The following is a 13,277-nucleotide window of genomic DNA, read 5'->3' as shown; positions in this document are numbered from 1 at the left end:
CACCCAGCAGCACCCAGCAGCACCCAGCAGCCTCCTGCCCACAGGTCCTCCCCGCCAGGCGTGAGCCCCCAAAGAGCGGCGTGGAGTTGGATTCTGGGGAAGAGAACCGCCTCAGGCCTATTGACCAGTCTGCAACGTGAGGACCCACCAAAGGGCCCGTCTGTCTGTCGTTCGGATGCTCCCTGTTGTCTCTTCAAGGGCGGCCTCTGCGTTTTGCACGCCTGCCGCGCGCACAGCAAGATCTCAGCTCATCCACGCCCCGGGACAGTCCAGGCCCGGGCCCCGCCACCAGGGACCAGGCCCCGGCGGGGAGTGTTTTAGGAAGGAAGGCAGTTCTGGAGCCTAGTTGCTTGCTGTCCTGGGGGCACACGGTGTGGGGGGTAGGTGGGCAGGGGACGCTTTGCTTTCATCTCCCATTTCCAGATGCTTCCAAGAGCCGGAAAACCTAGGGGCCGCTGCTCTTCCTAGAGGCAGATCCGCTGGGAGTGCACTTCACCCACACGCAGTGGTTGGGACCTCAGCAGCTTCCTTACACCACGTCTAGTCTACAAGGCAGAGACTGCAATGGGGGCCGTGCAGGCCTTTCTGTGGCTCAGGCCGCCGTCCCCAGCGAGCTGTGCCGAGGCACCGGCACCAGCCCTGCCCTGGCTGGAGGTGGGGTCGGGGGCGCCCCTCCCCACTGTGCCCGGGGGGCCCGCAGGCTGCAGGTGCAGGAGCTGGGGGGGGTGGGGCGCTCGAGGAAGCAGCGGCCGGCCTTGGCGAGAGAGAGGCCATCAGCCAGGGATGCTCGTTTCCTGGCCCTCACTCCCTCGTTAGTTCATTCTTTCATCCATCCGACCTTGGCTGTGGGCGCTCCTCCGGGCTCTGTTTGTGCAGGGGGTGCAGACACTGTGGTGCCCTGAGACGGACACCTTCCCGGCCTCAGGTCAGGAGCTGACCTCCTAGGGGGGCTCAGACGATAAAAAGTGGGTACAACATAGACGGTCGGCCGGGCGGTGATAAAGTCTGTAAGGGGAAAAGCAGGAGCAGGGCGTGGAGCGGGTTGATGTTAGGAAGGAGGTGACTGAGCGGGTGGTGGGTGAGAAGGGAACAGGAAGGGGTGGAGGGGCCGGGGCAGGTCTCGGGCTTGTGGGCTGCAGGCTGATTCTCGGGTGATGCAGGGGTGACGGGGCTGGGGTGGACAGGTGCCTCGCCTCAGGACCAGCACCGGGGGCCCCATTAGTGACCCGCCTTCCCCAGTGGCCACCGCGTCGGTGCCACGGGGGCTGGTGAAGCTGGGCTCAGCTGGTTCGGGGGGCGTGGGGGGCTGTCCACGCTTTTTTAAGTCAGAAAAGCAGGTTCTCTACACGCACCGGATCTTTCCCTTTGCCCTTCTTCCCGTCCCCTCCTCCAAACGCCCTGCCCCCGGGGACCGTGGCCTTCTGGTCACTCTGGCACGCACAGCCCTCTCTTCTCGGGCGCCGGTGAGGATCTGAAGCCCCTCCCGGGGTGAGAATCGGGCACAAGATGGGGGCTTGTGCTTGTCAAAATTCATGCCGTTCTGAGCGTTTTTCCCTTCCCTTTCTTTTTCCTTTTCTTTTTCTTTTCTCACAAAAAAGAGAGATTTAAAAAATTATATTTATCTTGTCTGCACGGTCTCAGTTGTGGCGCACGGGCTCTTAGTTGCAGCGTGTGGGATCTAGTTCCCCAACCAGGGATGGAACCCGGGCCCCCTGCATTGGGAGCGCAGAGTCTTACCCACTGGACCCCCAGGGAAGTCCTGAGAGATTTCTTTTGAGATAAATTTTCAGTGTTAAATAAAAGCCATGGCTGTGATTTGCCATCTTGGGGCTCTTCTGCTGGGGCCCAAACCCCAGGTCAAGTTCACTGTGCGCTCTGGGTTGCAAAACACGGGCCTTCTTCCTTCCTTTATGAACCTGAGGTGTCCTACCCCGACGCCCTAGACGTGAGCTAGTATTTTCATCTAACTTCTGACTTCCTGGTAGTCAGTTCCCTGGTCCAGCTGGCATCTGCAGAAGCGCCAGGTGATTTACACGAGAAAGCGGGGGCCCAGCCCCCTCCTAGGGTGGATCTGCCATAAGGGCTGGGAGCAGCTGCTTCTCCTGCACAAAGACGCACCATCTTTCAAAGGGAACCTTATCATTTCCATCAAGGGCATTTTTTAGCATTAGTATTTTATTTCTTCCCTCCTGCCCCTCCTCCTCTCACCCCGGCCGAAAGCTGCTTTTAACTAAATGGAGTCAAATGAAAGCCAGATTAGCTGCTTTGCTTTGCTCATGTCTGATAATGATTTAATGCTATGTTTTTCTCTATTTAGAAATAAATTAAGGCGCCTTTTAAAATTGTTGCCTCAGGTTCGAAGAGGTTGGGGAATACAACCGTTCTGTTTCCTTAACAACCTTTTTCCTCCCAGTGGAGAAGGTTGGGGTGTATGCAGCTCTAACCTCCAACAATCTGGACGTAGTGGTTTTAGTTTTATTTTCAGGGATGTGTGCTGAGACCTTTACAAAGAAAGAGCAGGAGAGGAGGGGAGGGAGGGAAACAGCCAGTGGCCTCGAGAAGTCGTTCAAGTGTGTCCGTGTCTGGCGTGACTTGAGCACCGTGGGGTCTCCCTGGTCCCGTGTGGGACGCTGCCCTTGAGTCTGGGGGACAGACAATGAATTCAGAGCCCCTTCCTGCTGGTGGAGGGGGCGGAGCTCCACATACAGTCAAGACCTTGTCATCAGGACATGTTTGTTGGCGTGCCACACGGGCCCCCATGGCTCTCCTGATCCCACAGCAAAGCCAGGTCTGAGCTGGTCGTGGGGGGCTGTGCAGGGCCAAAGGAGCCTGCTCTCCGTGTCGGGGAAGGCCCACCTTGGGACAGCCAGCCATGTGTCACCACACTGCTCCTCGCCTCTCCAAGGCTGTTAGGGAGGCCTTGAAAGCCAAGTGCAAGTCAGAGAGTGATCTAGTGTCCCCACAAAATCCATGCCCACCCAGAACCTCAGAATGTGACCTTATTTGGGAACAAGGTCTTTGCAGATGTCCTTAAGGTAAGGATCGAGATGGGGTCATATTGGGACCATTAGGGTGGTCCCTAAATCCAGTGAGTGTCCTTTAGGAGACAGAAAAGGACACACAGAGAAGGTCATGCAATGGTGGAGGCAAAGATTGGGGTGATGTGTCTGCTGGTCGAGGACCACCAAGGATTGCTGGGAGCCACCAGCACCTAGGACAGGGGCCTGGGACCCGTTCTCCCTCAGAGCCGCCAGAAGGACCTCTGGCCTCCAGAGCTGCGGGAGAATATACTTCTGCTGGATTAGGCCACCTGGTCACTTGTGACGGCAGCCCCAGGGGTCTTAAATATCCATGTAACCAGCGAATCAAGATTTCTGGTCCTTGGGAGGGAGGGCCAGGTATAAATCTAAAGAGTGACCCGTAGACAGGGCGACCCTTTGCTGTGTGTGGCCGTCCCCCGGGCAGAGGTGGCTTCCTGCAGCAGCGGGGCCGCTCGGAGGAGCCGCGCCAGCCTCGAGTGTCTGTCATCTCGGCTGTCAGATCCCGAATTGATCTGTGAATCAAGGCTCTAAAGATACATTTCTTCGCAAGAATTCAACCTTGAAATAATCACACACCAAAGTGATGAGTCCATCTCCAAGAGGCAAAGTCACCAAGACGAGTGTTCTAACGGCACTTCAGGGAAAGGAACAGGCACTATAGCCTCCTTGCCCCCAAAAGTTGAGGGTGCCTGAGGCTCAGACGGGACGCCCAGGTCGGAATGGGTGTGAGGCCGGTGGGAAGGGCTGAGGTCACCAAGGCCCGGCAAGGGCCCCGGGCTGCAGGCGACCCTGTCCTTCCAGATCTCTCCCTCTGCTGCTCTTCGGCTTCTCGCGGCCTCCAGCCTTCAGTGGGTGAGACAGAGGCGGGAATCCTGCAGAGGCCGCGGGCCCTGAACTCTCTCTCTTGGCGCTGCCCGCCCTCTCCCTCACCTTGGCTGGGCAGTGGGTATGGGCAGAACTTGGATCCAGACGGGCCTGAATCCTGGCTCAGCCCCGGCCTGCTGCTGTGGCCGCTCTGGGGGTGCCGCCTTCTCCTGTGTGAGGTGGGGTCCTCAATGTCCTGTGTGAGGTGGGGTCTAGGAGCTCCTGCCACTTAGAATCTTGTTAGGATCTGGAGTTCATGCAGGGGAGGAGCCCAGGTCTAGTGTGATGGCCTCAGGACTGTTCCCAAGCGCCGTCCCCATCCCACCAGGCGGCTCTGAGTGCAGTGCCCCCCTTGGGAGCCGTTTTTCCTTCCACCCCGATGGCGGGCCTGGCTGGGTGACATGCTTTGGCTGTGGCCTGGGGGCGCAGGTTCCGTGGCTGTGTCCCAGAAGGGGCTGCTCTCTCCCTGGGCCCCAGGCTTGGTTGCAGGGAGGGGAGGAGAGGAGGACGGCTCCTCTCACAGCTGGCGGCCTCCTAGTAGCCTGTTACATTTTGTTCACATGTTTTTTAGAAGTATAGATTTGAAATGTTTGGTCCTTTTTAAACCAAATATAAACTTTGATCCTTTCTTCCACTTCCCCGGTTAGTGTTGGACTCCAACTCTGGCAGTTGAATGGCGGGGCTCAGAAATGTGATCTCATGAGTCTCTGGAAATACCAGCGCTCCTTGCTGGGTGCCCCGTGCGCGCTCTCAGGACCCTCATATTCCAGATTCCAGATCATGCCTTACACATCCAGGCCAAAGAAAGTGAAGGCGGATTCTTGTGTGTGTAGTTGTCATTGTCGGTGTCTCCCTGAGCTGCACGGCGCTGGGCAGGGCTCGTGGTTTTTCTAGGAGGTCATGAGGACAGAAGCCACACCGTGGGGATGACTGACCCACACCCTGACCTCGCAGCTCACTGGCCTATGTGGCCCCAGTCATTGCTGCCTCCCCACCTGGGTTAGTCACCTGTCCCAACAAGCACCACAGATGGGGGCTTAAACAACAGCAATCAGTTCTCTCCAGAAGGCTGGGAGGCCAAGATCAAGGTTTCGGCCAGTTGGTTTCTCCTGAGGCCTCTCCCCTTGTCTTGTGAACGTCTTCTCCCTGCGTCTTCCCACTGTCTGCCTTTGTATTTATCTATGGCATGATTTTCTCTTCTTGTAAGGACATGAGTCCTGTTGGATTAGGACCCACCCTTATGGCCTCACTTTACTTAACCACCTCTAAGACCCCATCTCCAAATACAGTCACACTCGGAGGTCCTGGGGGTTAGGACCTCAACAGATGAACTTGGGGGATGTGATTCAGCCCCTGACACGACCTCTGGCTGCCACCCTCATGCTTACCCCCCGGCCCCCTCTGCATCTTGCCCCCTTCCCTTGCCTCCTGTTCTCACAGCTCCTTCCTTTCGTTACCGCCATACCCTGAAGCCCTGAGACCCCTGGTCATCACAACTGCTGGGCAGAGGCCCCCTCTGTCGGGCCCCCAGGCAGCGGAACAGGGAGATAGGCTCTCAGCCATGCGCTGAGTTTCTCCTTGGATCTGTGGCCCTAACTCTGAAATAGGCCTCGGGCAAATGGCCCTACCACACCTTCCTGGCCTGTCTCTTCTCCAGGCTTCCAGAGAGTGGCCCACCCCTGCTCCTTTCTTCTCAGACCACCCAGCTCCCACCCTCAGAGTCAGCTGCTAACCTTGCCTCATCCTTCGTGGAGGAAAGAGGAGCCACCAGACCAGAACCTTCCTGTGGTCCCACCATGATCTGTGACCCGGCCGTGCCCGAGGCGGCCCCCATCTCGCCTGCCCTGACAGAGGACCAGGTGTCCTGGCCCCCACGGGGGCCCGAATCCCACCCCTCTAACTCCTGAGGGCCTCACTCCTGCCCTTCTGTCCCTTCTGGAACACTCCGCATACAGTCATTCTTGATCACGCATCCTAAAAAGAAAAGCCATTTCTTTCTCCATTCTCCCCTCTTGCTGCCACCTGCTCTGTTCCTCTGGATAGAAAATCTTGCCAGCGTTGTCTGTGGCCAGTGTCTGAAGCCTGCCCCCGTCCCCCCGCCATCGTTCTCTCTCCTGCTCCACGGAGACCTCGCTTTCAAGCTTACCTATGGCCCCTGTGAAGCCAGGTCCATGGTCACTGTCAGTCCTCTTTGCTCTGGCTGCCTGGCACCGCGGCTCCCCTGCCTGGTCTCCTGGAGTTGGGGGGCCACATTCTCCTGCTGTTCCTCCAGCCTCTGTCCCCTCCTCAGCCCGGCCTTTGACTGCCACCTGCCCTCAGCCCCTCTGTCCTGGTGGCCTCCTCCTGTCCCTTGATTCTAAACAGCATGGCCACATCTGTCACCCCTCACACCCATGTTGTGGCCCTGACATTGTCCAGCACCGCCTCGGGCTGCTGTCTGGGCGGTTCTCAAACCTGCTGCTCCTCTGTAGATGGTGCCCAAACTCTGCTCTCTTGGGGTGGCCCCCGTTTCCTGCCAGAACTTCCACTCACCTAGATGTACCGTACATTCAAGGCCATTCCCCTGTGATGGGAATCTAGGTGTTCCCAATTTTCCTATAATAAAATGCTGCAATCGATAAGCTTGTACATGTACTTTTATGTTCTCCTGTGAATGTTCTGTAGGATTGATCCTACTATTGGATTTACTGGGTCCCCTAAAAAGTGAAACATCTTTTTATTTTTATTTATTTTATTTTTTCTAAAGGATTAGAAATCACAAAGTTGATTATTTATTTATTTATTTATTTGGCCGTGCCAGGTCTTAGTTGCCACACGCGGGATCTTCGTTGCGGCGTGCGAGATCTTTTGGTTCCAGCATGCGGAATCTTTAGTTGCGGCATGTGGGATCCATTACCCTGACCAGGGATTGAACCCGGGCCCCCTGCACTGGGAGCGCGGAGTCTTAGCCACTGGACCACTAGCATTTAATAATAGTAATGTTCCCAGCAAAGAACAAACCTGCATTCTACCATGGGTCGAAAACTGTTTGTTTGAAAACATTACTTAATGTTTTCCTTAATTAGAATCAATTACGAGACCCTAGTAAAGAAATAAGTCCAAACATGAGATTCTAAGACCTCACACTGTGAAAACATGTTTTCACTTTTAAAGTTAAATGTGTACTTTGTAAAACTATTCAAACAGTACCAAAGAGTATAAAATAAAAATTTAAACATTCTCTCTTCCCCCCACAGCTTCCAGTAACACTTCCCAGAGGAAACTACTATTTCTCTTGGATACTTCTAGAATATGTTTATGCATTTTAGTGCATAAATAGGTGTACTTTTATTTGCACATGGGATAACATTCTTTTTGCTCACTTAATTCTGTATCATAGCGATCTTTTCAAAATGTAACGTACAGATCTTGCTGAGTCATTTGTATTTTCTTCCTAATGTCTTACCATACATATTTATAGTTTTTATTTTAAAATATACATTCAGAAGAGTATCTACAACTTAAATATGGTTTAAAGAATAATGCTACAGTGAATACTTATGAAACCACCACATAGAGAAATGGTATCTTTTTAAAAAATTTTCATTTTAAAACTCTAGGCTGGTCTCAAGATCACAACTGCCTTTTGTGTATTGATCTATAACTGGCAACATGGCTAAGCTCGTTTATTAATTTTAATACTTTGTCTGTAGGCTTATGTTAGGGTGGCCGTGTGAATACTCATATCATCTGTGAGTGTGACAGCCTTCTTTCTCCCTGTCCAATCCTTATCTCTTTTTTATTTCTCTTGCTTGTCCTAATGCACTGGACGAGGCTTTCTAGAAAAACATTCCATAGGAATGGGTGTAGTGCACGTCCTTGTTTTGTTCCTGATTTTAAAGAACGTGCTGTCAGTGTGTCACCATCAACATGAACTTGTGTAACCACAGTGCCCTGTCTGAGGAACACCCTGTAGAACCAGGGTTCCATGGAGGTCACTTTGGAAACCGCTTCTCTGCAGGGTTTTGGAATCAAGGAGTCCGGATTTTATCCTTTACTGGTGTTGGAGGTGGGCTCATACTTCTCTACTGGATTGCCCTGTTAAAGTTCAGATGTAACTTTATGAGTCCTGATCGACCACTTCTCACAGTAATGGGACTCTTGGCCCTGGGCACAGCTCCCACCATGGCCAACTTCACCAGGAAGCTCCCTCGCTTGGGAATGTCACTGGGTCTCACTGGTCCCAGCTGTGTGTGGACAGTGGGGTTAATCCCCCTAGAGCATTAGCTGTGCTCAGTTCCCCTCTCACACCATGAACAAAAAAAAGGCCTCTAGCATCTTTGTTTTTATTATTTTAATATATTTATATATTTATTTATTTATTTTTGGCTGCATTGGGTCTTCGTTGCTGCGCGCGGGCTTTCTCTAGTTGTGGTGAGCGGGGGCTACTCTTTGTTGCGGTGCTCAGGCTTCTTATCGCGGTGGCTTCTCTTGTTGCGGAGCATGGGCTCTAGGCGCGTGGGCTTCAGTAGTTGTGGTACGTGGGCTCAGTAGTTGTGGCTCGCGGGCTCTAGAGCACAGGCTCAGTAGTTGTGGCGCACGGACCTAGTTGCTCCGCGGCATGTGGGATCTTCCCGGACCAGGGCTCGAGCCCGTGTCCCCTGCAATGGCAGGCGGATTATTAACCACTGTGCCACCAGGGAAGCCCAGGCCACTAGCATCTTGAGGGGTATTGGCCTCAGGTGGATCAGTCCAGCTGGAGGCAGATGACCCCACTCAACATGCCAAGATGGGCGTTGAGAAATAGGCTTCCTGAGTCTTGTAGCCCAGACCTCAGGGCCTTTGCAGGAAGGAAGCACAAAGTAAATACGTGAAGAGGGGTTTGCTGACCTGCTAAGCTGGTCTCTGCAGAGGGTCTGGGAAAGCATGCTTCACCTCTTATGACCCATCGTGCTGTGCGTCCCATGCGTGGAGTGATAATGGAAATGACCCAAGAGACCCACAGGGAAGCAGCAGTGTCACGCCCTCGGTCCTGCTGTATCCCGCTGTCAGGAACCCCAGGATGAGCCCCTGGGGAATGCTTCCAAACCCCGTCCTTTCTGAGACTGTGAACTACTTATTGAGGCTCTCACCAAAGGAGAGATTGGCTCGGGTCAATGATTTAAATAAACACCAGGCTTGGTTTTATTCCAGCTTATTACCCCTTCATGTAGGTAAGCTCAGGGATCAATTGTTTTGGATCAAATTTTTGGTTCAATTTTTTTTTAAAGAGATGCGTTTCTGTTTTTTTTTTTTTTAACATCTTTATTGGAGTATAATTGCTTCACAATGGTGTGCTAGTTTCTGCTCTATAATAAAGTGAATCAGCTATACATATACATATATCCCCATATCTCCTCCCTCTTGCGTCTCCCTTCCACCCTCCCTATCCCACCCCTCTAGGTGGTCACAAAGCACCGAGCAGATCTCCCTGTGCTATGCAGCTGTTTCCCACTAGCTATCTATTTTACATTTGGTAGTGTATATATGTCCATGCCACTCTCTCACTTCGTCCCAGCTTACCCTTCCCACTCCCCACGTCCTCAAGTCCATTCTCTACGTCTGCGTCTTTATTCCTGTCCTGCCTCTAGGTTCTTTAGAACCATTTTTTTTCTTTTTTTTAGATTCCATATATATGTGTTAGCATATGGTATTTGTTTTTCTCTTTCTGACTTAACTTCACTCTGTATGACAGACTCTAGGTCCATCCACCTCACTACAAATAACTCAATTTCGTTTCTTTCTATGGCTGAGTAATATTCCATTGTATATATGTGCCACATCTTCTTTATCCATTCATCTGTCGATGGACACTTAGGTTGCTTCCATGTCCTGGCTATTGTAAATAGAGCTGCAATGAACATTGTGGTACATGACTCTTTTTAAATTATGGTTTTCTCAGGGTATATGCCCAGTAGTGGGATTGCTGGGTCATATGGTAGTTCTATTTTTAGTTTTTTAAGGAACCACCATACTGTTCTCCATAGTGGCTGTATCAGTTTACATTCCCACCAACAGTGCAAGAGGGTTCCCTTTTCTCCACACCCTCTCCAGCACTTGTTGTTTGTAGATTTTTTGATGATGGCCATTCTGACCAGTGTGAGGTGATACCTCATTGTAGTTTTGATCTGCATTTCTCTAATGACTAGAGATGCTGAGCACCCTTTCATCTGTTTGTTGGCAATCTGTATGTCTTCTTTGGAGAACTGTCTATTTAGGTCTTCTGCCCACTTTTGGATTGGGTTGTTTGTTTTTTTGATATTGAGCTGCATGAGCTGCTTGTAAATTTTGGAGATTAATCTTTTGTCAGTTGCTTCATTTGCAAATATTTTCTCCCATTCTGAGGGTTGTCTTTTTGTCTTGTTTATGGTGTCCTTTGCTGTGCAAAAGGAGGTTTATTTTTTTAATGAAAATCTGTTTGATAGTGAAGAGAGCGAGTATGGAGTGCTCTGGGTTACTGGATCCCGATGCGTGTGAATTTGCATCGAACCTTTTGCAGGCTGGTCTCGAGCCCTCTGGTGCTCCTGGGACTCATTCCCGTGCAGCGGGACCTCCCAGCTCTCAGACTGGAGGGAGGTGGTGCGTCCAACTGGGGAAGGGTAGGGGTCCACGGAGGGAGCGATGTCAGGCTGCTTCCACTGGGGTCAGCGGGTTCCCCTGCGCCCAGGAGAACACGCGTGGTGAGGGGCCACCAAGGATGAGGAAGCTGGGTCACTCCCTCTCCAACTCCATCCATACCCACAGCTGCTCTCAGAGGTGTGGTCCGCCTCATGCAGTCCAGGAGGAAGGCTGGGTGGCGAGCTGAGGGTGTTTGCAGCAGGCTTGCTGGCAGGGACCGAATGGGGATGGGCAGAGGGTCTGCCAGGGTGGTCATGTTTCCTTTTTAACTTACAGCTGGGCTGCAGGAGGGCCAGGAGCCTGAATAGCCAAGTGTGGGCGGAAGATTCCAGAGCGTTGGCTGGGCCCCTGTTGGCTCCCGCTCAGCCTGCAGGTCCCTGCACTAATGGTGCCATACCTGGGGCTGCAGAGGTGGAGCTGGGACTAACCTCCCCTGAACAACAGGCATGAGAAAGTTCCTCCAAACTGCCGAGGGGCTGGAAGGTGCCGGCAGCCCTGAGCTGGGTGCAGGGTGGGCGTGCTGCCGGGGGCACTGCCCGACCGGCTTGCCGGTCATGAGCCTGGCGGCTTCCCCGACAGACAACCCGACTCCTTTTCCAGCACATCGAGCCATTAAACCAGAGACGAGCTTCACAGGGCTGGTGAATCTCAGCTCTGTGCAGTGAGGAGACTCACAACCATCTCCAAGATGCTGGTGGCCAGGCACCCAGGGCCTGGCTTGTAGTAGGTGCTCAATTAGTGTTCCTCCAAGGCACGACTCCAGATGAAGCCTTCTGGCTTCTGGCTGTTATCTTTGGTGGTGGATGTGCCTGCTTGGGAAGCTGCTTTTGTTTGATTTCCTTTGCTTCCTCACGGACCCTGCCTCCTCCCGCCCCCGTCTTTGCATTTCATTTACCAAGTGATCCTCAAAGAGCAGAAGCAAGAGACTCAAACACCAGCTCACGGGCTTCCCTTGAGGCAGCTGGGCTGCGGGGGGAGCAGAGGAGCTTGACGCTCCTAACCAGGGTCTTGCATTCAATCAAAACTCAACCTGATAGAGAATGGGCTTGAGGACACGGGGAGGGGGGAGGGTAAGCTGGGACGAAGTGAGAGAGCAGCACTGACATATATACACTACCAAATGTAAAATAGATAGCTAGTGGGAAGCAGCCGCATAGCACAGGGAGATCGGCTCGGTGCTTTGTGACCACCTAGAGGGGTGGGATAGGGAGGGTGGGAGGGAGATGCAAGAGGGAAGAGATGTGGGGACATATGTATATGTATAACTGATTCACTTTGTTATAAAGCAGAAACTGACACACCACTGTAAAGCAATTATACTCTAATAAAGAGGTTAAAAAAAAAAAAAAACTTGAGCACCAACCCCCGCCCAACGCTGCCTTCAAGGGCTTTATCTTTCCCTTGGGGGCAGGAGCTGGGCACCAATGGCTGTGGGCAGAGCAGAAGACAGCCTCCATCCTGATGTCCTGCCCCTGGAGAAATGACTACTGGATTAAACATCTGAGCTGGGAAAGCGGTTTGGGTCCTGAGACAAGGGATGATTCACAGACCGGGTAGCTGGTCCATGGACAGCGCCCTAGGGATGGGCCATGGGGAGGCAGGGGCTAGGGCAGCTCTCCCTGGAAACGAGGCCGGGAATTACTGGGCAGCATAGTGGTGAGGCTTACTGTGTTAAAAAAAAAAAAAAAAAAATATATATATATATATATGTATATATATATGTAATAGTTTGTATCTGCTAATCTCAAACTCCTAACTTACCCCTCCCTCATCTTCCCTTTTGGTAACCATAAGTTTGTTTTCTGTCTGTGAATCTGTTTTTGTTTTGTAAATAAGTTCATTTATACTATTTTTTAGATTCCACATATAAGTGATATCATATGATATTTGTCTTTCTCTGTCTGATTTACTTCACTTAGTATGATGATCTCTAGGTCCATTCATATTGCTGCAAATGGCATTATGTCATTCTTTTTTATGGCTGACTAATATTCCATTGTATATATACATCACATCTTCTTTATCCATTCATCTGTCGGTGGACACTTAGGTTGCTTCCATGTCTTGGCTATTGTAAATGGTGCTGCAGTGAACATTGGGGTGCAGGTGCCTTTCTGAATTAGAGTTTTCTCTGGATATACACCCAAGAGTGGGATTGCTGGATCATATGGTAACTCTAGAGACCTACTGTTTATTGAGCTTCTGCTCTGTGCCAGGTGTGGCCCCAGGCACCTTTCAGATGACATTTCATTCAGTTTCCTCAGCTACTGTGTAAGCGAGATGCTGTGCTGCCCACTTTACAGATGAAGAACCAAGCTCGTCAAGGTTAAGACATGTGCCCGGGTTGCACAGCCAGGAGGTGATAAGCTGGGAACCAGCCCAGGCGCTTGCCGTGACCCCGAGTCGCCTCCAGATTAGCTTGGCCTTAGCCCCTTCCCAGCCGCACAGCTCGAGGGGCAACTTTCACAGCAGATGCACAACCTGCACAGCTGTACACGGCTGCCCTGATCTGGAAGCCCCGCCTCCTGGTTTCCAGCCCCCGGAAGCCGTACAATTGCAGGCAGTGCCTTCTTTCTTTCCGTCGCTGAGGGCAAGGCTGGTGTTCAGCATTCAAAGTCGGAAGGTCAAGGTCTTTCTGGCCTCGGGCCCCTTGGGCCAGTTCTGATGGCTCAGGGTTGGACGGGCTTTTCCTTGGGCCAGCCTCCCGCCAGCTGGAAACCTGGGTCTGAATTCCAC

Source organism: Balaenoptera musculus, chromosome 1 (genome assembly GCF_009873245.2).
Source record: "Balaenoptera musculus isolate JJ_BM4_2016_0621 chromosome 1, mBalMus1.pri.v3, whole genome shotgun sequence".
Taxonomy (NCBI): domain Eukaryota; kingdom Metazoa; phylum Chordata; class Mammalia; order Artiodactyla; family Balaenopteridae; genus Balaenoptera; species Balaenoptera musculus.
Note: the sequence above shows the minus strand (reverse complement) of the source record.